At 40.4% G+C, this 22791-nt stretch overlaps 1 pseudogene; it reads right to left on the minus strand.

The window, feature by feature from the left end:
• Positions 1 to 20878: 20878 nt before the first annotated feature.
• LOC132225867 (procathepsin L-like) lies at positions 20879 to 21762 on the minus strand (annotated as a pseudogene).
• Positions 21763 to 22791: the final 1029 nt, after the last annotated feature.

Consider the following 22791-nt stretch of genomic DNA (forward strand, 5'->3'; position numbering starts at 1 on the left):
CCTTTATTGATTAAGGTACTACAAATGTGTCTTTATTGCCCCATTTTCCCTCAATCCCCCCAGCCCTGCCCTCACCCTCACCCCCTATTGTCTGCATCCATCGCTTATGCTTATATGCATGCATACACGTCCTTTGGTTGATCTCTCCCCCTTACCTCCACTCTCCCCTACCTTCCCTCCGAGGTTTGAGAACCTGATTGATGCTTCTCTGTCTCTAGATCTGTTTTTATTCATCGATTTATGTTGTTCATTATAATCCACAAATGAGTGAGGTCATGTGATATTTATCTTTCTCTGACTGACTTATTTCACTTAGCATAATCCTCTCCAGCTCCATCCATGCTGTTGCAAATGGTAGGAGTTCCTTCCTCTTTACAGGAGCATAGTATTCCATTGTGTAGATATGCCAAAGTTTTTTAATCCACTCATCTGCTAATGGGCACTTAGGATGACTGCAAATCTTAGCCATTGTAATTTGTGCTGCTATGAACATAGGGGTGCATATGTTCTTTCTGATTGGTGTTTCTGGTTTCTTGGAATATATTCCTAGAAGTAGGATCACTGGGTCAAATAGGAGTTCTATTTTTAGTTTTTTTGAGGAAACTCCATACTGTTCTCCACAGTGGCTGCACCAGTCTGCATTCCCACCAGCAGTGCACGAGTGTTCCTTTTTCTCTGCATCCTTGCCAGCATTTGTCATTTGCTGATTTGTTGATGATACCCATTCTGACTGGTGTGAGATGGTACCTCATTGTCATTTTGATTTGCATCTCTCAGATGATTAGTGATTTTGAGCATGTCTTCATATGTCTCTTGGCCTTCCTTATGCCTTCTTTCAAAAAGTGTCTATTTAGGTCTGTTGACCATTTTTTGATTGAGTTGTTTGTCTTCCTTTGTTAAGTTGTATGAGTTCTCTGTAAATGTTGGAAATTAAACCCTTATAGAGATATCGTTGGAAAATACGTTCTCCCATGCAGTGGGTTTTCTTGTTTTGTTTCTTTTGCTGTGCAGAAGCTTTTTATTTTGATGTAGTCCCCTTTGTTTATTTTTCCTTTAGTTTCAATTGCCCTAGGAGCTGTGTGGGTGAAGATATTACTATGGCATATATCTGAGATTTTGCTGCCTGTGGATTCCCTTAATATTTTTATGGTTTCCCATCTTATGTTTAAGTCCTTTATCCATTTTGAGTTGATTTTTGTGTATGGTGTAAGTTGATGGTCTAGTTTCTTTTTTTTTTTTTTTTGCATGTGTCTGACCAAATTTCTCAGCACCATTTATTGAAGAAACTGTCTTGCCTCCTTTGTATGTTCTTGCCTCCTTTGTCAAATATTAATTGAGCATAGTGGTTTGGGTCGATTTCTGGGTTCTCTATTCTATTCCATTGGTCTATATGTCTGTTCATGTGCCAATACCAGGCAGTTTTGAGAACAGTGACTTTGTAATACATCTTGATATATGGTATTGAGGTCTCTCCTACTCTTTTCTTCTTTCTCAGGATCATTGCAGCTATTCGTTTTTGTGGGGGTTTTTGTTTGTTTGGTTTTGTGTTTATTCCAGATAGATTTTTGGAGAGTTCTTTCTAGATCTGTGAAATATGCTGTTGGTATTTTAATGGGGAGTGCATTGAATATATAGATTACTTTTGGGTAATATGGACATTTTAATGATGTTGATTCTACCAATCCATGAACACAGTATGTTCTTCCATATGTTTATGTCTTCCTCTATCTCTTTTTTCAACATCCTGTAGTTTTCTGAGTAGATGTCTTTTACCTCCTTAGTTAAGCTCATTTTTAGGAATCTTAATTTTTTTGTGTGCAATGGTAAATGGGATTTTTAAAAAAAATTTCTTTCTGTCAGTTCATTATTGGTGTATAAAAATGCCATAGATTTCTTGGCATTAATTTTGTATCCTGCTACATTGCCGAATTCATTTATTAAGTTTAATAATTTTTTATGGAGTCTTTAGGGTTTTCTATGTACAGTATCATGTCATCTGAAAATAATGAAAATTTTACTTCTTTTTTTTTTGCAATTTGGATGCCTTTTATTTCTTCTTCTTGTATGATCACTTTGGCTAGCACTTCCAGTACTATGGGGAAAAGGAGTGGTGAAAACGGGCATCCCTGTCTTGTTCCTATTCTTAAGGGAAATGGTTTTAGTTTTTGTTCATTGAGTATGCTGTTGGTTGTAGGTTTGTCATATAAGGCTTTTATTATGTTGAGGTTTAATCCTTCTATTCACACTTTGCTGAGCATTTTTATCAGAAAAAGGTGTTGGACTTTGTCAAATGCCTTTTCTGCATCAATTGATATGATTCTGTGATTTTTGTTTCTTGATTTATTTATGTGATGTATCACACTTATTGTTTTATGGATATTGTACCAGCCTTGCATCCCTGGAATAAACCCCACTTGGTCATGTTGTATAATCTTTCCAATGTAATGCTGTATCTGGTTTGCTAGGATTTTGTTGAGGATTTTAGCATCTATGTTCATCAGGGATATTCGCCTATAATTTTCTTTCTTTGTGGTGTCTTCATCTGGTTTTGGGATTAGGGTAATGCTGGCTTCATAGAAAGAGCATGGAAGTGTTCCTTCCTCTTGAATTTTTTGTAATAGTCTGAGAAGGATAGGTTCTTTGAATGTTGGGTAAAACTCCCCTGTGAAGCCATCTGGTCTAGGGCTTTTGTTTGCTGGAAGCTTTTTTGATTACTGAGTCAATTTCATCAGTAGTTATCAGCCTATTCAGGTTTTTTTATTCTTCCTGATTGAGTTATGGAAGCTTGTATTTTTCTGGGAATGTGTCCATTTCATCAAGGTTGTCCAGTTTTTTGGAGTAGAGTTGTGCGTAGTATTTTTTTACAATCCTTTGCATATCAATAAGGTCAGTTGTTACTTCACTTCTTTCATTTCTGATTTTGTTTATTTGGATCCTCACTCTTTGTTTCTTGGTGAGCCTGGCAAGAGGTTCATAAATCTTGTTTATCCTTTCAAAGAACCAGCTCTTGGTTTCATTGATCTTTTGTATTGTTTTGCTTTTGTCTCTATGTCATTTATTTCTGCTCTGATCTTTGTTATTCCCTTCCTTCTGGATACTGTGGGTTTTCTTGTTGCTCTCTTTCTAATTCAAGGTTAGATAATTTATTACCATTTTTTCTTATTTTTTGAAGTAGGCCTGTAGAGCTATGAACTTCCCTCTCAGGACTGCTTTCATTGTGTCCCATAGATTTTGGATTGTTGTGTTTTCATTGTCATTTGTTTCCAGGATGCTTTTTATTTCTTCTTTGATCTCTTTGGTAACCCAATCATTGTTTAATAGCATGCTATTTAGCCTCTAAGTGTTAGATTTTTTTCATTGTTTTTATTGTAATTGATTTTATGTTTTATGCCATTGTGATCTGAGAAGATGCTTATTATGATTTCTATCCTCTTGAATTTGAAGAGACTTTCCCTGTGTCCTAATATGTGGTCTATCTTTGAAAATATCCTCTGTGCACTGGAGAAGAATATATATTCTGTAGGTTTGGGGTGAAATATTCTGAAGATGTCAATTAAGTCCATCTGATCTAGTGAGTCATTTAGGATTGCTATTTCTTTGCTGATTTTTTGTTTAGAGGATTGATCCAGTAGTGTCAGTTGGTTATTAAAGTCCCCTACTATGACTGTATTGCTCTTGATCTCTCCCTTGATATCTTCCAGAAGTTGTTTTATGTATTTGGATGCTCCTGTATTGGGTGCATATATGTTTATCAGAGTTATATCTTTGTATTGATTTGGCCCCTTTAGTATTATGTAGTGGCCCTCCTTATCTCTTGTTATGGCCTTTACTTTGAGTTATATTTTGTCAGATATGAGTATCTCAACCCCAGATTTTTTCTCATTTCCATTTGCTTGAAAAATTTTTTCCCATCCTTTCATTCTCAGTCCGTGTGAATCCTTTGTTTTGAGGTGGGTCTCTTGCAGACAGCAAATACATGGGTTATGTTTTCTAATCCATTCAGCTACCCTATGTCTTTTCATTGGAACATTTAATCCATTTACATTTAATGTTATTATTGATAAGTATTTGTTTGTTGTCATTTTTTATTCTTAATGTTTGTGTTTCTTCTTGCCTTACTGTTTCTTCTTTTATAGCAGTCCCTTTAGCATTTCTTGCATTGCTGGCTTGGTGGTAATAAACTCTCTTAGCCCTTTTTTGTCTGTGAAGCTCCTGATTCCACCTTCAATTTTGAATGATAGCCTTGCTGTGTATAGTATTCTGGGCTTCAGTCCCTTGTTTTGCATCACTGTGTATATTTCATTCCATTCACTTCTGGCCTGGTGTGTTTCTGTTGGGAAATCAGTTGATATTCTAATAGGTAACTTTCTGTCTCTCTCTGGCAGCCTTTAAGATTCTTACTTTGTTGTTGGTGTTTGCCAATTTAATTATGATGTGCCTTGGTTTTGGTCTTTTTGGGTTCATCTTGTTTGGGACTCGAAGTGCTTCTTGGACTTGAATAGTTTTTCCCTGCCAATATCAGGGAAGTTTTCTGTCATTATTTCTGCAAACAGGTTTTCTATTCCTTGCTTGTCTTCCTCTCCTTCTGGTACCACTATTATGTGAATGTTGTTTTGTTTTGTGCTGTCCCAAAGCTCCCTTTGGCTCTCCTCTTGCTTTTTAAATTTTCTTTACAGTTGCTACTGTGTTTGTGTGTTTTTTTTCTACCTTGTCTTCTAGCTTGCTGATGTGGTCCTCAGCCTCTTTTAGTCTACTGTTTAAGCCTTCCATTGTGTTCTTTATTGCAGCAATGTAATTCTTCATTTGCTCTTGGTTTCTTTTCATGTTGGTAACATTCTCATTCAGCTCTTTATAATTCTCATTGAGTTGTTTGTATTTGTCATCCAGCCATTTGAACATCCTTATAACCATTACTCTGAATTCTTTCTCTGATATGTTACTAGCCTCAATTTCATTTAACTCCCTTTCTGGTGACCTCTCTTTTTCTTTCCTTTGGGGATTGCTTTTTTGTCTTCCCATGTTTTGCTCTAATGTTTTAATTGTAGATCTGATTGCTTTGCTTCCAGGGTTCTTTTGGAGATGGTGCTACTGGTGTGATCTCTCAGGTCTCATGGGCTTGGTAATCTAGCATAGCTCCCCACTTGAGCTATTTGAGTTCTCGATGTAAGCCTGCAAGCTGTAAAGGTGCAACTGCAGTGTCTAAAAGTCAGCAGCCGTGGAGGGAGGTGTTCCAATTTTTGCTGTCTAGCGCCCTCGGTTGAAATCACATGTGCCTGGTGGGGAGGCACAGTGAGACCAGGGAACTATTTGTTGGGGTGGTAGCACTCAGGAGGCCTGCATTCTGGAAAGGTGTGACTGTGGTGTCCAGAGTTCTGCAATTGTGGGGTGGGAAGACTCAGCTTTTACTGTTGCTTCCATGGTTGAATACACATGCCCCCAGTGGTGGCTTACAGGGGCACCCACGGTGTGTTTGCCAACAGGGTGTACTGATGCACTCTGATGAGCCCTGGTGCTGAAGCCATAGGATTGTGGTGTCTGTGGGCAGGTATCCCAGAAGAGAGAATTCAGCATTTCTACAGCCCAGCAGTGTGTCCCTGTTTGTATAAGTGCATGCCCAGTGAGGGCTCCAAGTGGTGCCCAAGGGCTGCTTGTGCAGTATTGGGCTTGGGACGCCTGCACACTGGAAAAGCATGCAACTGTAGCGTCCAGAATTCTGAAACTGTGGGGTGGGAAGACTCAGTATTTGCTACTGCACCTGTGGTTGGATAGGCGCACTCTCCCAGTGGTGGCTCACAGGGCCACCCACAGTGCGTTTGCTAGCATGGCACACTGAAGCACTCTGAAGGGCCCTTGCACTGAAGCTGCAAAATCGAGGCATCTCAATTGGTTTCAAGGGGCCTGCTCATTGGAAATGCGTGACTGTGGCGGTGTGTTTGCCTGTGCAGAGCTCTGATGCACTCTGAAGGGCTCTGGTGCTGAAGTTGTGCAGCTGGGTTGTCTGTGGGCATTTATACAGGAAGAGGGAATTCATAATTTCTACTGCGGGGCAGCGCACCCTTGTCTGTACAAAATCACACCCAGCGGGGGCTCACAGTGGCTCCCAAGAGCTGCTTATCAAGTGGTGTGCCCTGGAGGCCTGCGCACTAGAAATGCACGAATGTGGTGCCCTGAGGTCTGCGGCTGGGGAGGGGGGAAGTTGCACTTACTGCTGCAGGAGCAGTGCACCTTAGGAGGTGGAGGTCCATGTGTCCACGGGTCTGTGGGTGGGGCAGCAGGATTTTGGCTGGAGTGGCTGCCGGGTTGCGGGCAATGTCCAAGGCCTGTCTGGGTGGTGGTGCTGATGAGTTCCTAGAAGAGGCAGCTCTTCCCTTCAAGATGGCATGGGCTCTGTGCCCAAGTCCTGAAGTCTGGGGAGTGCCTGCAGCGGTGGTAGTCTCTCCCTGTCCAAGAGAGCCTGGTCTGCCAGCCCCTGCTGCTCCTGCCAGATTTAACTGTCCCTCACTCATTCACACACACACCACACACATCCACACACTCTCCTTTCATCCCCTCATTCACTCACATTCTATCCCTCACCTCCGTCCTGCCAGCTGCCATCTTTTTCTTTTTTCTCTTTTTAATTTTATCTTATTTATCTATCTGATTTATTGATTTGTTAGTATTCTAGTCTCTGTTGTTTCATTCATATATCTAATTTTCCTCTTCTCAGTTCCTACACAATTTTTTTCACTACTCATTTTTTCTTCTCTTTTCTTTCTCTCATTTCTTTTTCTCCTGCTTTCTCATCTTTTTTTCTTTCCTTATTTTATGTCTATCTGCTTGCTCCTCTATTGTCTGTTTCAATTTTTTTCTTTTCATTTATTTTCTTCCTCCTTTATTTAAACCATTTCCTTCTACTATTCCCTCATCCTTTATTCTTATTTTCCGTATTTCATCTATGCATCTACATATAGCTCCCCTTCTTTGTTGTTGTTGTTTTTGTTTGTTTCAGCTTTTTGATTGTTTATTTTGTTATTATCTTCTCATACTTTTCTTTAATTCTTTTTTTCTTTTCTCTTACCTAATTCTCTCTTCTCTGGCAGTTGATTTTTTTGTGCTCTAGGGGACTTGTGTACGTTTTTATTTTGTTTCTTTTGTTTCGTGTTTTGTTGTATTGTATTTTGTTTGGTTTGGTCAACAATTCCATAACAGCTGCATGACGTGGTCAGGGATGAACCACATAGTCAGCTAGCCTTGGAGGAGACTACATCCACAAAAGGGACAATAACATTCAAGAACCACTACAATAGAAGAACCCAAATAAGTCAAGTAAGGAGATTTCCTAGAGCAGCCAGCTCAGGAGATATAAGAGACTGCACCACTGGGTCTCACAAACACCTACTACATAAGATCACCCCACAAAGTCTGGGAGGCATAGCAGTTTGATCTAACACATAGAAAGGAAAAAAAAGGATCAGACAAAATTGGAAGATGGGAGACAAAGAAAGAACCCCCAAATGAAAGAAAGGGATGAATTGCCAGAAAAGGAATAAAATGAAATGTAGGCAAACAATTTGTTAGATAAAGAATCAGAGTAATGCTTAATAAGGGTGCTCAAACAATTCAGTGAGAACTAAGAGCAACTAAATGACAATTATAAGGGACTTAATGAGAGCTACACCAACTTGAAAATAGAAGTTGAAACAATAAATAATAATCAATTAAAAATGAGGAATGACATAGCTGAAATAAAGAACATCCTGGAAGGATTCCATATTAGACTAGAAGAAACTGATGAATGAATCAATAAATTAGAAGACAAGGTAGAAAAAACAACAACACCCATTCAGAGCAGCAAATGGGAAAAATAAACATTAAAAAGCAAGAAGAGAGTCTAAGGGAGTTTTGAAGAAACATGAAATATCACAATATTTGCTTTATAGTTGTTCCAGAAGGAGCAGAATCTGAAAGAGTAATAGAGAACTTGTTTGAAGAAATAATTGCAGAAAATTTTCCTAATCTGTGAAGGAAAAAGGCACTCAATTTCAGGAAACACAGGGAGTCCCAATCAAGGCAAACAACAAAAGACCCTCACTGCGGCACATATTAATTAAAATGGCAAACATTAAAGGCAATGAAAGAATCTTAAAGGTTGCAAGAGAGAGAAAGAAATTTACCTATATGGAAACTCCAATTAGACTGTCAGCTGACTTATCGATAGAAGCACTTCAAGCCAGAATGGAATGGCATGAAGTATACAAAATAATGAAAACTAAGGGACTGAACCAAACACTACTCTATCCACTAAGGCTAACTTTTGAAATCAAAAGTGAAATAAAGAGCTTCACAGAACAAAAAAGGCTAAAAATGTTTATTACCACCAAACCAGCACTGCAAGAAATGCCGTTGTAAGAAGAAGAACTAGAGAGAAAGAACACAGGCACAAAGAATAATAATAGCAATATGTAAGTGCCTATCAATAATAACCTTAAGTGTAAATGGATTAAGTGACCCAATCAAAAGATATATAGGATACTTGAATAGATAAGAAAACATAACCCACATATATGAGTTCTACAAGAAACCCACGTCCGAACAAAAGATTCACACAGAAGTTAAGTGAAGAGATGGGGGGAAAATGGAAATGAATCAAAAATGGACTTCAATGTGAGACCATAACAAGAGATAATGAAGACCACTTTATAGAACAAGAAAATATAACTCTGGTAAACTTTTATGCACCAATACAGGAGCATCCAAATATGTATTAAAAACTTCTGCAGGATTTTAGGGGAGAGATTGACAGCAATACAATCATAGTAGGGGACTGTTAACACCTTACTGACATTACTGGAAAGATCTTCTAGACAAAAAAAATCAACAAGGAAATAGTGATCCTAAAAGACACCCTAGATCTGATGGAATTGACATTTTCAGAACATTTCACCCAAAGCTACAGAATATACAATCTTCTTGGGTGTGCATGGATCATTATCAAAGATAGATCACATGGCAGGATACAAACTAAGTCTTTACAAGTTCAAGAAGATTGAAATCAGATCAAGCATCTTCTGAGATCACAATGGCATGAAATTCGAAATCAACTACAATAAAAACATAAAAGTATGCAAAAGCTTGGAGGCCAAATAGCATGTCATTAAACAATTAAAGTGTTAATCAAAAAGATCAAAGAAGAAATTAAAACTTCCTGGAAATAAATGACAATGAACACAAAACAACCCAAAATCTATGGGACACAGTGAAAGCGGTCCTGAGAAGGAAGTTAATAGCACTGCAGGTCTACCTTAAAAAACAATAAAAACTTTTAATAAGCTACTTAATCCTACAACTTAAAGAATTAGAAAAAGAGCAATAAGAATATCCTAGGGTAATAAGGAAGGGGAGGAAAAAAATAATAAAGATTATAGCAGAAATAAATGACAGAGAGACTAAAAAATAATATACAAAATGTCAATAGAGCCAAGAGCTGGTTCTTTGAAAGGATAAACAAGATTGATGAACCCCCATCTGACTCACCAAGAAACAAAGAGAGAGGACCCAAATAACAAAATGAGAAATGAAAGAGGTGAAGTAACAAGTGGCCCCAGAGAAATACAAAGGATCATAAAAAAATACTATGAACTATTATATTCCTACACACTGGACAATAGGGATGAAATGGACATATTCCTAGAATAAAAAATTTTTCCAAAATTCAATCAGGAAGAATCAGAAACCCTGATTAGGCTAATAACAACTAAAGAAATAGAATCAGGGGAAAAAACGTCTGGATGGCTTCACAGGGGAGTTTTACCAAACATTCAAAGAAGAACTAACACCTATACTCCTCAAACTATTTCAAAAAATCTCAAAGGAAAGAATACTTCCAACCTCTTTTTAAGAAGCCAGCCTTATCCTAATTCCAAAACCAGATAATGACACTATAAAGAAAGAGAACTACAGGCCAATATCCCTGATGAACTTAGATGATAAATCCTCAACAAATATTAGCAAATAAGATCCAGCAATACATTAAAATGGTCATACACCATGACCAAGTGGGATTTACTCCAGGAATGCAAGGCTGGTACAATATTCACAAATAAGTAAATGAGATACATCACATAAACAAATTGAAGGAGAAAAATCACATGATCATATCAAATGGTTCAGTAAAAGGATTCGACAAAATCCAACAGAATTTTTTTTAATATATATTTTATTCATTTTTTACAGAGAGGAAGGGAGAGGGATAGAGAGTTAGAAACATTGATAAGAGAGAAACATCCATCAGCTGCCTCCTGCATACCTCCCACTGGGGATGTGCCCGCAACCAAGGTACATGCCGCTGACTGGAATCAAACCTAGGACCCTTCAGTCTGCAGGCCAATGCTCTATCCACTGAGCCAAACTGGTTAGGGCTCCAACAGAATTGTTTTTATAAAAACACCTGCAAAGTGGGAAAAGAGGGATCATACCTCAACACAATAAAGGCCATATATGAAAAAGGTACAGTGAAGACCATACTTAATGGGCAAAAACTAAAGCCACTTCTCCTAAGATCAGGAAAAACACAGGTATGTCTGCTTTCACCACTCTTATTCAACAGAGTGCTGGAAGTCCTAGCCACAGTCATCAGACAAGAAGAAATGAAAGGCATCCAAATGGAAAGGAAGAAGTAAAATTCTCATTATACACAGATGATATGATATTGTACGTAGAAAATCCTAAAGACTATACCAAAACATTACTAGATTTAGTAGAATTTGGCAATATAGCAGGAAACAAATTTATCACCCAGAAAATAATTTTTATACACCTATAATAAATTATCAGAAAGAGAAACTAAGCAAACAATCCCATTTACCACTGCATCAAAAAAAATAAGGCACTTAGAAGTAATCCTAACCAAGGAGGTTAAAGACCTGTACTCAGAAAACTACAGAACATTGAAAAAAGAGATAGAGGAAAATATAAACAAGTGGAAGAATATACCATGTTCATGAATTGGCAAAATCAACATTATTAAAATGTCCATACTACCCAAAGCAATCTATAGATTCAATGCAATCCCTGTTAAAATCCCAACAACATATTTCACAGATCTAGAACAAACCCTAGAAAAATTGTATATATATATATATATGGCCAGCAACTGGAACACCATAACAACTGAAATGACTGGTCACTATGATGCCCACTGTGGCCAGAAAACTGGCCAGCCAACTTCCTGAAGCCCCTCCCCACAGCAGGCCCTACCCCCAATTAGCCTGCCCCACTCCAATCGGCCCGCAGCCTCTTCCCCCACCAGGCCCCACCCGAGTTTGGCCCCCCTACCCCGATCAGGGGCAGGGCCAGCTGGCCAACCACTTGCGGCCCCTCCCCTTGGCCGTCCCCACCCCCAAGATGGGCCCCCACCGCCCCATCGGACCATGGCCCCAGCCCCCAGCCAACTCTACCCCTGATTGGCCCCCCCACTCTGATCAGGGGCAGAGCTGGTGAGCCAACCACCTATGGCCCCTCCCCCAGGATGCTGGCTCCTGATTGGACCCCCACACCATTTGAGGGGGGAGCCAGTTGGCCCACCACCCACAGCCTCACCCCATGGCCAGCTCCACCCCCAATCGGCCCCCCATCCCAATCGGGGGCAGGGCCCGCTAGCCAATTGCCCTCAGCCCCTCCCCCCAGCAGACCCAGCCCTGATCGGGCCCTGATCCAGCCCTATTGGGGCCAGGCTGGCTGAACCCCACCCATGCATGAATTCGTGCACTGGGCCTGTAATATGGAATAAAAGAAGAAAACCCCCAAAGCCTAAGCAATCTGGAGAACTCTCCTATTCTTTGTCTCCCCATTTTGGCTGCCTGTCTGGGTTTGTTTCTATATATTGGGTTGGTCTGCTACAACGCCCAGTATTGGTAGGGTGGCCTTGTGTAGTAGGTGATCTGTGGAACCCAGTGGCACAGTCTTCCTCACACCACACCTGGATGTTCTAATAATGACCCTTGTGTGCATTGTGGGGGCCCTCCTGTTGTAATTGAGTCTTGATTTCTATTGAAACATTCATGCCTGACTGGTGCAGCCACTATGGAAGACAGTATGGAGTTTCCTTAAAAAACTGAAAATGGAACTCCCATTTGACCCTGTGATCCCACTTCTAGGAATATATCCCAAGAAACCAGAAACACCAATCAGAAAGGATATATGCACCCCTATGTTCATAGCAGCACAATTCACCATAGCTAAGATCTGGAAACAGCCTAAGTGCCCATCAGTAGATGAATGGATTAGAAAACTGTGGTACATCTACACGATGGAATACTATGCTGCTGTAAAAAGGAAGGAACTCTTACCATTTGCAACGTCATGGATGGAACTGGAGAGCATTATGCTAAGTGAAATAAGCCAGTCAATAAAGGAAAAATACCACATGATCTCACTCATTCATGGACAATAGAGACCATTATAAACTTTTGAACAATAATAGATACAGAGGCAGAGCTGCCTCAAACAGATTGTCAAACTGCAGCGGGAAGGCCGGGGAGGGTTGGGGGCAGGAGGTAGGGGGGTAAGAGATCAACTAAAGGACTTGTATGCATGCATATAAGCATAACCAATGGACATAAGACACTGGGGAATAGGGGACTGTCTAGGGCGGGGGGATAAAATGGACACATATGTAATACCCTTTGTAATACTTTAAGCAATAAAAAAAAATTTAAAAAAAAGAATTTAATGTTTAGCATACACAAGTAATTATTACTCAATAATGCTCTTTTGTTCTGAGCTAAGAATTCCTGTGAGCAGTGCTTTCACCTGTGGAACAGAAGAATTCACAGAAATACACTCACCCAGCCATGTTCCTCTGTGAAGTTTGCTTCAGGTTTTCTCTCAGAGCATCCAACACTTCTCTTGGTTGTTTCTTGCAATGGTTCACATTAGCAAACACGCCACTGAACAGCACAGTGTCAATCCCAGAGCACCCTCGGATGGCAGGCCCCCTTTATAAGAACCACCCTGGAGGAAAAAAGGATATAATGTGAGGAAAGCTTCAACTAACTTTGAGGGAAGCATAGATTTCAACTTGTAGCATGTTTAGGGTCTACTAACCTTGTGGAATAGCTTAAATATGTGCTAGTTTCTCCCCCCTCACCTCTAAAAAAGCAAAACAAAACAAAAAAAAACACAGGAGAAGGAGAAATAATCTATCACAGTCTACTGAGAATTCAGGTCTGGTTGTGGAAAAGAAAGCATAGTTCGCAGGAAAAATCCTGAAAATCCTTGTAAAGAGTTAGAGCTAGAAGTTCTCAGATTCTTTCTGTTTGAAAGCCACAAACTGGATTGTGAGGAAGGAATTCATGAAGGCATGAATGAAATTCACACTGCAGACTCACAGCCCAGCCCAAGACTCCAACATGGCAGCCCCTGATAAACAGCTGGAGGCGCAGTCCGGGCAAAGGAGCCCGCACACCAGCTATACCTAAAAAAAAAAAAGAAACATTCATGCCTGAGTTCACTCCTCAGGCTGGTTGACAATGAGGCTAAACCCCCAAAACAGTGTGAATGCTGCTGTGCAGGTTTTTATCACATGAAGCAGAATTCACCTCAGCAGGGTTTGGAGCATGTCAATATCTCCCTTTGTGACGCTTAATGTATTCTGCTCATTATTGACTGAAGCTGGCCACTGAGTTTACTGTTTCTGGGCCTCTGGCACATCTCAGAAGCTATTAGGTGACTGGCCCTGAGTACCCTGTTTGGAGATATCAGAGATTTACAGCTTGTGGTTCTCTCTGCTGGGGCTGGATGAGTGTGGAAATACCAAACTATACACGAAGGCCTGCTTTTCCTAGACCTGGGCCCAGAAGCAGGTTGTGCAAAGATTCAAAGTACCCAGAGATCTGCCTCTGCCTATAGGCTGATTTTTAGTTTCAATCACTTAATAAGTCTCTGGATTTAGAGCTCAGCAGGGTGTAAACTCCACAGGTTAGGATCAAGAGGGTTTTCAATGGGTCAGGAAATTGCTTACCCCCAAGGCTAAAATGCCTGGAGATAAAGGTCTGTCTGAGAAAGTGAGCCTCTGCAGTTTAGGGGAATGATTCAGCACAGGAATCCAGGTTTCTATCTCTTCAGGCTCTTTCCCCAGAGACACCAACCTACCCTCTCCTCATGTGGGTTCTAGTGCAATCTGCCCTCCCTCTACTGGAACCCAAGGTGAGGGGCTGAATACTAAATTTTGTGTGTTGGCCCTTTAAGAGGATGCCTGCATTTCCAGCCATCTCTCTCTGGCAGACAGAAACCCCACTTCTTTTCACAGCCAGATGTTGTTATAAGTGCAGCTTATCCACTTCTGTCACTCTGGGCTGGGGAGCCTGGTTTGTGGTTTAGGCCCAGACTTCTCAGGGGGAACCCCTTCATAGCTGAGATAAACATCTAGAACAGTGGTTATCAACCTTCTTAATGCTGCAACCCTTTAATACAGTTCCTCATGTTGTGGTGACCCCCAATTTCATTGTTACAAATTGAACATAATTAAAGCATAGTGATTAATCACAAAAACAATATGTAATTATATATGTGTTTTCCGATGGTTTTAGGCAACCCCTGTGAAAGGGTCATTCGACCCCCAAAGGGGTCGCGACCCACAGGTTGAGAACCACTTATCTAGAACTTCAGTTGCTGCCTGTGGGAGCCTGGCCAGTCCTTTTGTGACTCCACACCTCTACCACTCTTAATGTGGCTTCCTCTGTAAATCCTTGGTTATAAGAGTTCTCTCCAGCTAGTCTCTAGTTGATTATTCAGGATGATTTTTCTATATTTTAGTTGTAATTCTAGTTTGGTCCTGAGAGAATTTCAGTATAGCTTGCACTTAATCCACTGCCATCTCATAATCCCTTTTAGTGCATTCATATTTAACCCAGTATCTGATATTTTGGGGTTTATGCATATCATCTTTACATTTTTCTATTTGTTCCACCTGTATTTTTTTAATTCCTTTTTCTCTGTTTTCTTGTTTTCCTTTGTGTTAGTCAACTATTTCTTTCTTCCTTTCTTTATTTTTCTTTTTTGTTAATTCTTATCCAAGGATATTTTTCCATTGATTTTTTAGAGAGAGTGCAGGGAAGGGGAGAGACAGAGGAAAGCATCAATGTGAGATAGACACATCAATTGGTTGCTTCCCTCATACTCCACCACCAGGGTCAGTGATAGAGCCTGCAACCAAGGTATGTGTCCTTAACCTGTATCAAACCTGTGACATTTCAGTTTGTGGGACAACATTCTATGCACTGAGCTAAACTGGCTAGGTCAACTAATAAATCCTTAATATTCCTATTTCCCTCTAATTTTTTCTACTTTCTTTAATTATTCTCCAAGATAACTATTTTCTCAGACTAGAGGTTCCCTGAGGTATCTTCAACTGTTTACCATCTGATTAATTTTAACCCCATTTACCTTCCTCTGGCCCTTTTGCATTACTGTTATTTTACATTTTAACTTTTACTTTCTTAAACCACAGAAAATAGTATTATTTTATTTTTATTTTGTGGGTTAAGTATTGACATTTATTCTTATATTTACTGTGTCCTTATTTGCTTAAGAAATTCCAAATTTCCATTTGGGACAATTTTTTCTTCTTGAAGAATTTATTATGACATTTGGTTTGTCTGAAAATATTTCTATTTTGTCTCAGTTTTTTTCAAAGATTTTTTTTGGGTAGATATTGAATTACATATATGAAATTATTTATTTCAATTATTAATGATACTGGCTGTTTTCTTTTTTCCTTGAAAGATTATTTTTTAAAATCTTTATTTTTGAGAGTACTACAGATGTCCCCCTTTTTGCCCCACATTTCCTCCTTTCACCTGATTTCCACCCTGTCCCAGGCCATCACCACCCTATTGTGTGTGTCCATAGGTAATGCATATATACATATAAGTTTTTTAGTTAATCTCTCCCTGCTCCCACTGACCCCTTCCCTCTGAGATTTGTCAGCCTGTTCCATATTTCCATGCCTCTGGTTCTATTTTATTCATCAGTTTATTTTGTTCATTAGATTCCTTTCTCTTTTATTTTGACTTTTAGATTCTATTGTTGATAGGTATGTATTTATTGCCATTTTATTTTTCATATGTTTCTTCTGTTTCCTCCTCCTCCTCCTTTCCCTCCTCCTTGCCCTTCTCCTCCTCATCTTCTTAAAGAATACCCTTCAACATTTCATGTAATAATGGTTTGGTTGTGATAACTTCTTTAGCTTTTTTTTTTTGTCTGTGAAGCTCTTTAACTGACCTTCAATTCTAAATGATAGCTTTGATGGGTAATCTTGGTTGTAGGTCTTTGCTATTAATCACTTTAAATATTTCTTGCCACTCCCTTCTGGCCTACAAAGTTTCTGTTGAGAAATCAGCTGACAATTGTAGGTGTGCTCCCTTTTAAGTAACTAATTGCTTTTCTCTTGCTGCTTTTAAGATTCTCTCTTTGTCTTTAACCCTTGGCATTTTAATTATGATGTGTCTTGGTGTGGGCCTCTTTGGGTTCCTCTTATTTGGGACTCTGTGTTTTCTGGACTTGTAAGTTTATTTCTTTCACCAGGTAGGGGATGTTTTCTGTCATTATTTCTTCCAATAGGTTTTCAATATCTTGCTCTCTCTCTTCTTGTTCTGGCACCCCCATAATGAGAATGTTGGTATATTTGAAGTTGTCCCAGAGGCTCCTTAACTATCTTCATTTTTTTTATTCTTTTTCTTTCTTTTTGCTCTTCTGATTGGGTGTATTTTGCTCCTTCATATTCTGTTTATTTGATTCTTGGAATTCTCTACTGTTGAATCTCAGTAAATTATTCTTTATTTCAGTTAATGTATGCTTAATTTCTGACTGGTCCTTTTTCATGTCTTTGAAATTCTCACTAAGATCCTTGAAAGTCTTGCTAAGTCCCTTGAAGCTCTCATTTAGATTCTTGAGCAAGCTTATTGCTCTTGTTTTGAACTCTGTATCTAGTAGTTTGCTTGCTTCCATTTCATTTATTTATTTTCCTGGAGATTTCTGTTCTTTCATTTCATGTTTCTTTGTCTCCCCACAGTTTGGCTGCTCCCCTGTGTTTGTTACTATGTATTAAAGAGAGCTGTTATGTCTCCTGGAGTTGGTAGAGTTGGCTTGTGTAGTAGTTGTCCTGTATGATCCAGTGGCTCAGTCTCCCCAATCACCTGAGCTGGGCACTCTAGGTGAGCCTCTGTGTGGGCTGTGTGCACAGTCTTGTAGTTGAGCCTTGGTTGCTGTTGGCATCACTGGGAGAAATTGACTTCAGGCCAATTGGCTGTGAAGAACATCCGTGACTACAGTGGGAGAGCTGTTGTGTAGGATTCAACCTTATGGAGCAGGACTTGCTTCAGTGGGGCTTTGGTGCTCACTAAGTCTGCCTCTTGAGTGTGTCACTTGTGGATGTGTAAAGTTACAACATGGTATAGTCTGAAGCTGTCCACCAGGTGCATACAGCTTGGGTTGGGCTGCAGCTTGGATGGAGCAGCTTCTCATGGAATCACCAGGATGGAGCAAACAGTTTGAGCCAGGTTGATGGAAACTCAGATATGGCTGCCAGTCAGCTCTGCAACAGGGGAGGTCCCAGCACAGGAACAATGACCCCTGTTTGCACCCCTGTCTGGGAAAAAGCTGCCCCCCAGTTCCTGCCCCAATGCCAAACAATCTTATCCTTATGTCCCTGGTTCCTTCAATGCCACCGTCCAATGCTGGATCTCAGAGAGAGCAGGATTGTGTATGTTCATGCACTGGCCCTTTAAGAGGTACTACCTGAGTCTCCAGCAGCCTCCATGTCACTCAGCCACAGCCCCTACTGATTTTTATAGCCTGAAGTTTTGGGGACTTCTTTTCCAAGCTTTGGAACCCTGGGCTGGGGGTCTGGTTTGAGGTTTGGACTCCTTGCTTCTCACAGGAGGCTTCTGCAGATGAGATATTCCTCCAGATTAAAAACACACCACTTGTGGGTGTCAGACCAGCTCATCCGTGCCTCCACCAGTCTCAATGTACTTTCTTCTTTACTCTTTAGTTAAAGGACTTCCATTCAGCAAGCTTTCAGGTGGTTCTAAATGATGGTTGTTCTGTATTTTAGTTTTAAGTTTTATGTGTTTGTGGGAGGCAGCGAATACCAGCATTTACCTTCGCCACTATCTTTGTTCCTGAATATCTTTAGATACCGAATGTTTTTAAAGCGCTGAAGAAGTTTAGTGTTATTATTTGCTTCTTTAAATAATTTCTTTTTCTTGTTGCTCTAAAAGTTTCTCTATTTTGTCTTTTTTGGTGTTCAATAAGTTTGCTAAGATCTTCCTGTGTGTGCCATTCTAGTATTTAGCCTGTGTATGATTCCGGCTCTTCTTGCATTAATGAGCTGATGCTATTTATCACTTTGGGAACAATTCTCAGTACTTATCACTACAAACATTGTTTTTGTCTTATTCTCTTTTTTTTCTCTTTCTGGATCTGCAATTACATATAAATTATAACATTTCATTGTATCTCATGTGTCTCAGACAATTTTCCTTATTTTTCTGTCTATAATTTAATTCAGTTATTTTCTTTCTATATATAAAATTAAGTTTTACTTCACAAGGTGAAACTTTATACATACTCTTAAAATATGAAATTTTAAAGTTATTAGGCAAGGCAATCATACAAAGCTGTTTACAGCAGCAATTAAAGAAGTGGTAACATTTTACCAGTGTAAAATGTCACAGAATTCAAACCACAATTTGGATTTTCCACAATTCAAGTGCTTTATCCCACTCAATAAAGTGTAGTCAGTTTTAAGATAAAATTCCTCCTGTGAGTATTCTGTTTTCAATCAAGTCTTTATCACACAGTAAGATATATGGCTGTGATGGTGATTCTGCAGTGCTTGTTTCAGCCATCTTTATATAGCCACTAGAGGCCTGGTGCACAAAAATTCGTGCATGGTAGAGTCCCTAGGCCTGGCAGACGATCAGGACCAATCAGGTTCCCCACCTCTCCACCACCTCTCCTCCTTCCCTCACTGCCAATTGGGGCCTGCTGGCCAGGGGGAAGCACCGCAGGAGGTTTCGATCCCCAGTTTGGAATGTGCAGGAGGCAGCCGATCCATGATTCTCTATCATTATTGATGTTTCTATCTCTATTTCCCTCTCTGAAATCAATCAAATACATATTTTTAAAATGCAAGCTTTTTAGAGGAAGAAATGTAGGGCTAGGAAGCTATTGGAAAAAAAAAGGACAGGGGGGCATTTGAGATATTGCTCACATTTCAAATAGGATAACATAAGGTGGTCCTCAGGGGGTGACAGGTGAGGAGTGGCAGTGGGTGGAGCAGGGTAGTGCAGACTGAGGAGCAGGCTATAATGACTGGGAATGTCTGTGACAGTGACACTGAGTATGTGTTGGGGCCGTTGCTGGGATCATTCATCCCCAGGAGGTTTTGATTCCGGATGGGAGGAGAAACACAGAGAACAGTGGACCTTTCTTAGCCTAGAATGTGACACAGGCAGCAGGAGTGGAATGTTCTGCTTCCCTACAAATGTAAACAGTGTTTCCCTGGCTGGTTTGGCTCAGTGGATAGAGCATCAGCCTGTGGACTGAAGGGTCCCAGGTTTGATTCCAGCCAAGGGCACATGCCTGGGTTGCGGGCTCAATCCCCAGTAGGGGGCATGCAGGAGGCAGCCAATTAATGATTCTCTCTCACCATTGATGTTTCTATCTCTCTCTCTCCCTCTCTCTTCCTCTCTGAAATCAATCCTGCCACTCTCTGGCTGTGCTGCAGTGCTATTGGCGGGAAGGCTGAAGCCAGTTCTGAGTAGACTTAGTATACAAAGGGGCGGGGAGGAAGCCGGAAGCTGGAGCTGAGGTGGCATGACCAGGCAGCACTGCATACACCATGGAGTGGGACGGGGAGAAGCTGTTGGAGCAACTGGCTTTGGAGTCGGAGGGGCTGTGCTTCCTGAATGTCACCTGTGAGTCGCGAGCCATGGGACTAAGGGGAGCATGGTGGGGGGCTCCGCATTGGTCGGTGTGTGGTCCTCCATGGTGTGCCAGCCGGGCCGGGCAGGGCCTGGGGAAGCTTTTCCCTCCTAAAGCCACTCTTCCCAGGGTGGTGGTGTCTGACCGCTTTTTTTTTTCAAATTTTTTTTATTGGAAAGCAAGCTCTGGACTTGCGGTTCCTGGGATCCCTGGGCCATAGCATGTGCCTCCAGGCCTTGTTGCACCCTCTACCCCTCCTCCTACATTGAGCATCAGCCCAGCCTGTGCCCTCTCGCAATCCAGGACCCCTTCAGTGGTTCTCATCCTTCCTAATGCCGCAACCCTTTAATACAGTTCCTCATGTTGTGGTGACCCCCAACCATAAAAATATTTTTGTTGCTACTTCATAACTGTAATTTTGCTACTGTTATGAATCGTAATGTAAATATCTGATATGCAGGATGTATTTTCATTGTTCGCGACCCACAGGTTGCGAACTGCTGCCTCAGGGGATGTCCGACTGCTGGTTTAGGCCTGATCCCCTCGGACAGGCCTAAACCGGCAGTCAGACATGCCCCGAGGGATGTAGCAGTGCACTAAGTGGCAGGTAGCCAGGGAGGAACCCAAACGAGGGCCAGGTTCCACACAGCTCATGCTTATCCTGGCTTCTAAGTCTGCTGCCACCACTTGATAGTGCTGCCACAGATCTCCAGCCATGAGCCCGGCTTCTGGCTGAGCTGCGATCCCCCTGTGGGAGCACACTGACCACCAGGGGGCAGCTCCTGCGTTAAGTGTCTGCCCCCTGGTGGTCAGTGTGCGTCATTGCAACTGGTCGACTGGTCGTTCTGGCCATTCCAGTTGTTCTGCCATAACAGTTGCTGGCCTTTTATATATGTAGATTCTCGCCCTAAACTGTACCCCAGCTGTTATTGACAAGCCAATATTTATTATCTTCTTTTACAACTTCAAAGCTATACCTAATCACCAAATTGCCATAATCCAGGTCTTCACTGCTGTAGTCTGGCTTCTTCATAAAAACTATCCTGGCTTGCATCTATAGCAACAGAAATGGGCCCCACAATTGCTACTGCCTTCATAAGGGACTTATCCTTCTGATGAGTGTCCACAAAGCCAGTGTCATTGGCAACAGAATCCTTGGGTTTGTATTTTCAAGATTCAACCTTTGCATGATATGGATAGGATTTCTCTAAGCCCAAGCCTCCATTGTACTTAACATACTGTAAGGCATTATCCATTAAGCCACAATTGCAGCTCTCATTGCCTTGAGACTGATAGTAATCCACAAGGTTCTGCTCACTCAATGGAATACATCTGCCAATTTTCCAGAACCCCTGTCCTTCTGGTGCACCAGTTGCATTAAAATTCCAACAAGAATTGCACATACCTTGTCATTCACAATAATTATATAACATGTCTCTTTCCAGTCCACAGATGGGGGGATATCTACAAGGAGAAGGTCCCAACCACTTTATTTTTCTTATGCTTCTGGTTTTAAAGACCATTCATCACCTGGCTTAATTCTTCATTGGTTATGTTAACAAAGGCATTTATTGCCATGATGAAGCTGTTTCTCTTGGTTGTATCCTGATTGTGCAGGTCAGTTTCATATTTTTCTCCCACAGTGCTCTCCTCCATCCTCTTTATTCAAGTCATATAATTTTCTTTGTATTGCCTTCCACTGGCTCCATTGTGCATCTAAATTTCCATCAAGTGTGGAGCAGCTGAAGCCATTCCTAAGAAAAGGACAGTCAGGAAGAGTGAAGGATTCATGCTTCAAAAACTGCTTCCTTGCCCTAGCCGGTTTGGCTTAATGGATAGAGCTTCAACCTGTGTACTAAAGGATCCCCGATTCAATTCCAGCCAAGGGCACATGCCCGGAATGCGGGCTCGACCCCACAGTAAGGAGCATGCAGAAGGCAGCCAATCAATTATTCTCTCTCATCATTGATGTTTCTATCTCTCTCTCCCTCTTTCTTCCTCTCTACAATTAATAAAAATATATTTTTTAAAAAACTGCTTCCAGAGGATATTGATGGATGCAGGGAGTGGTCAGTCTGAATCCCAGTGGGTGGGGTACTGAGCATATAGAAAATCTCTTACAGATTTGTTGTGAACAAACTACTCTAAAATAAGAAAGTTTATTTATTAAAAAGTTCATTTATAAAATAGTTTTAAAGGAGGAACTTTGAAGATTAAAAAATGGCATATCATGTCTGTTTTCCCTATTCCTAGTATATAGCCAGGCATAAATTATATATAGCTAGGTGTCAGGCTAAAGTGAGTTTTCATTTCATGAAGACTTAATATTTTTCCACTTGTACATAAATATGAATAAATTATATGCAGGTAACCTATGCCAACCAAAGTCAAACACAATTGATTATATTTGTACTCTAACATAATTTCACTAAATCTGATCCATACATTTAGCATGTAGGCTATTTGAAAAGAGTGGTACATGAGTTGAGGGAAAATTTATTGAAATATGTTAAGTATACAAATATTTTTAATATAGTTCTAATAACATGTTACTTCTAGCTTGGGAGTTCTTTCTTTCACCATTAAATCCCTTTCAATATAACTTTTGATACACAAAAATGTATGCAGTATATGTTTTATAAAAACTGCTTTTTCTTAACACATGGCTATTATACTACAATATTAAAATCTACATATGAGTTATTTTATATTTGCTTATTAGGACAACATTGCTCTCAGTTAAGCACTTATCTATAATTTTTACTGGAATGGCAATTTTGTAACTATGAAAGTTTCAACACTTTTGTTCTTAGTTTAATC

This window comes from Myotis daubentonii, chromosome 2 (genome assembly GCF_963259705.1).
Source record: "Myotis daubentonii chromosome 2, mMyoDau2.1, whole genome shotgun sequence".
NCBI classification, from domain to species: Eukaryota; Metazoa; Chordata; class Mammalia; order Chiroptera; family Vespertilionidae; genus Myotis; species Myotis daubentonii.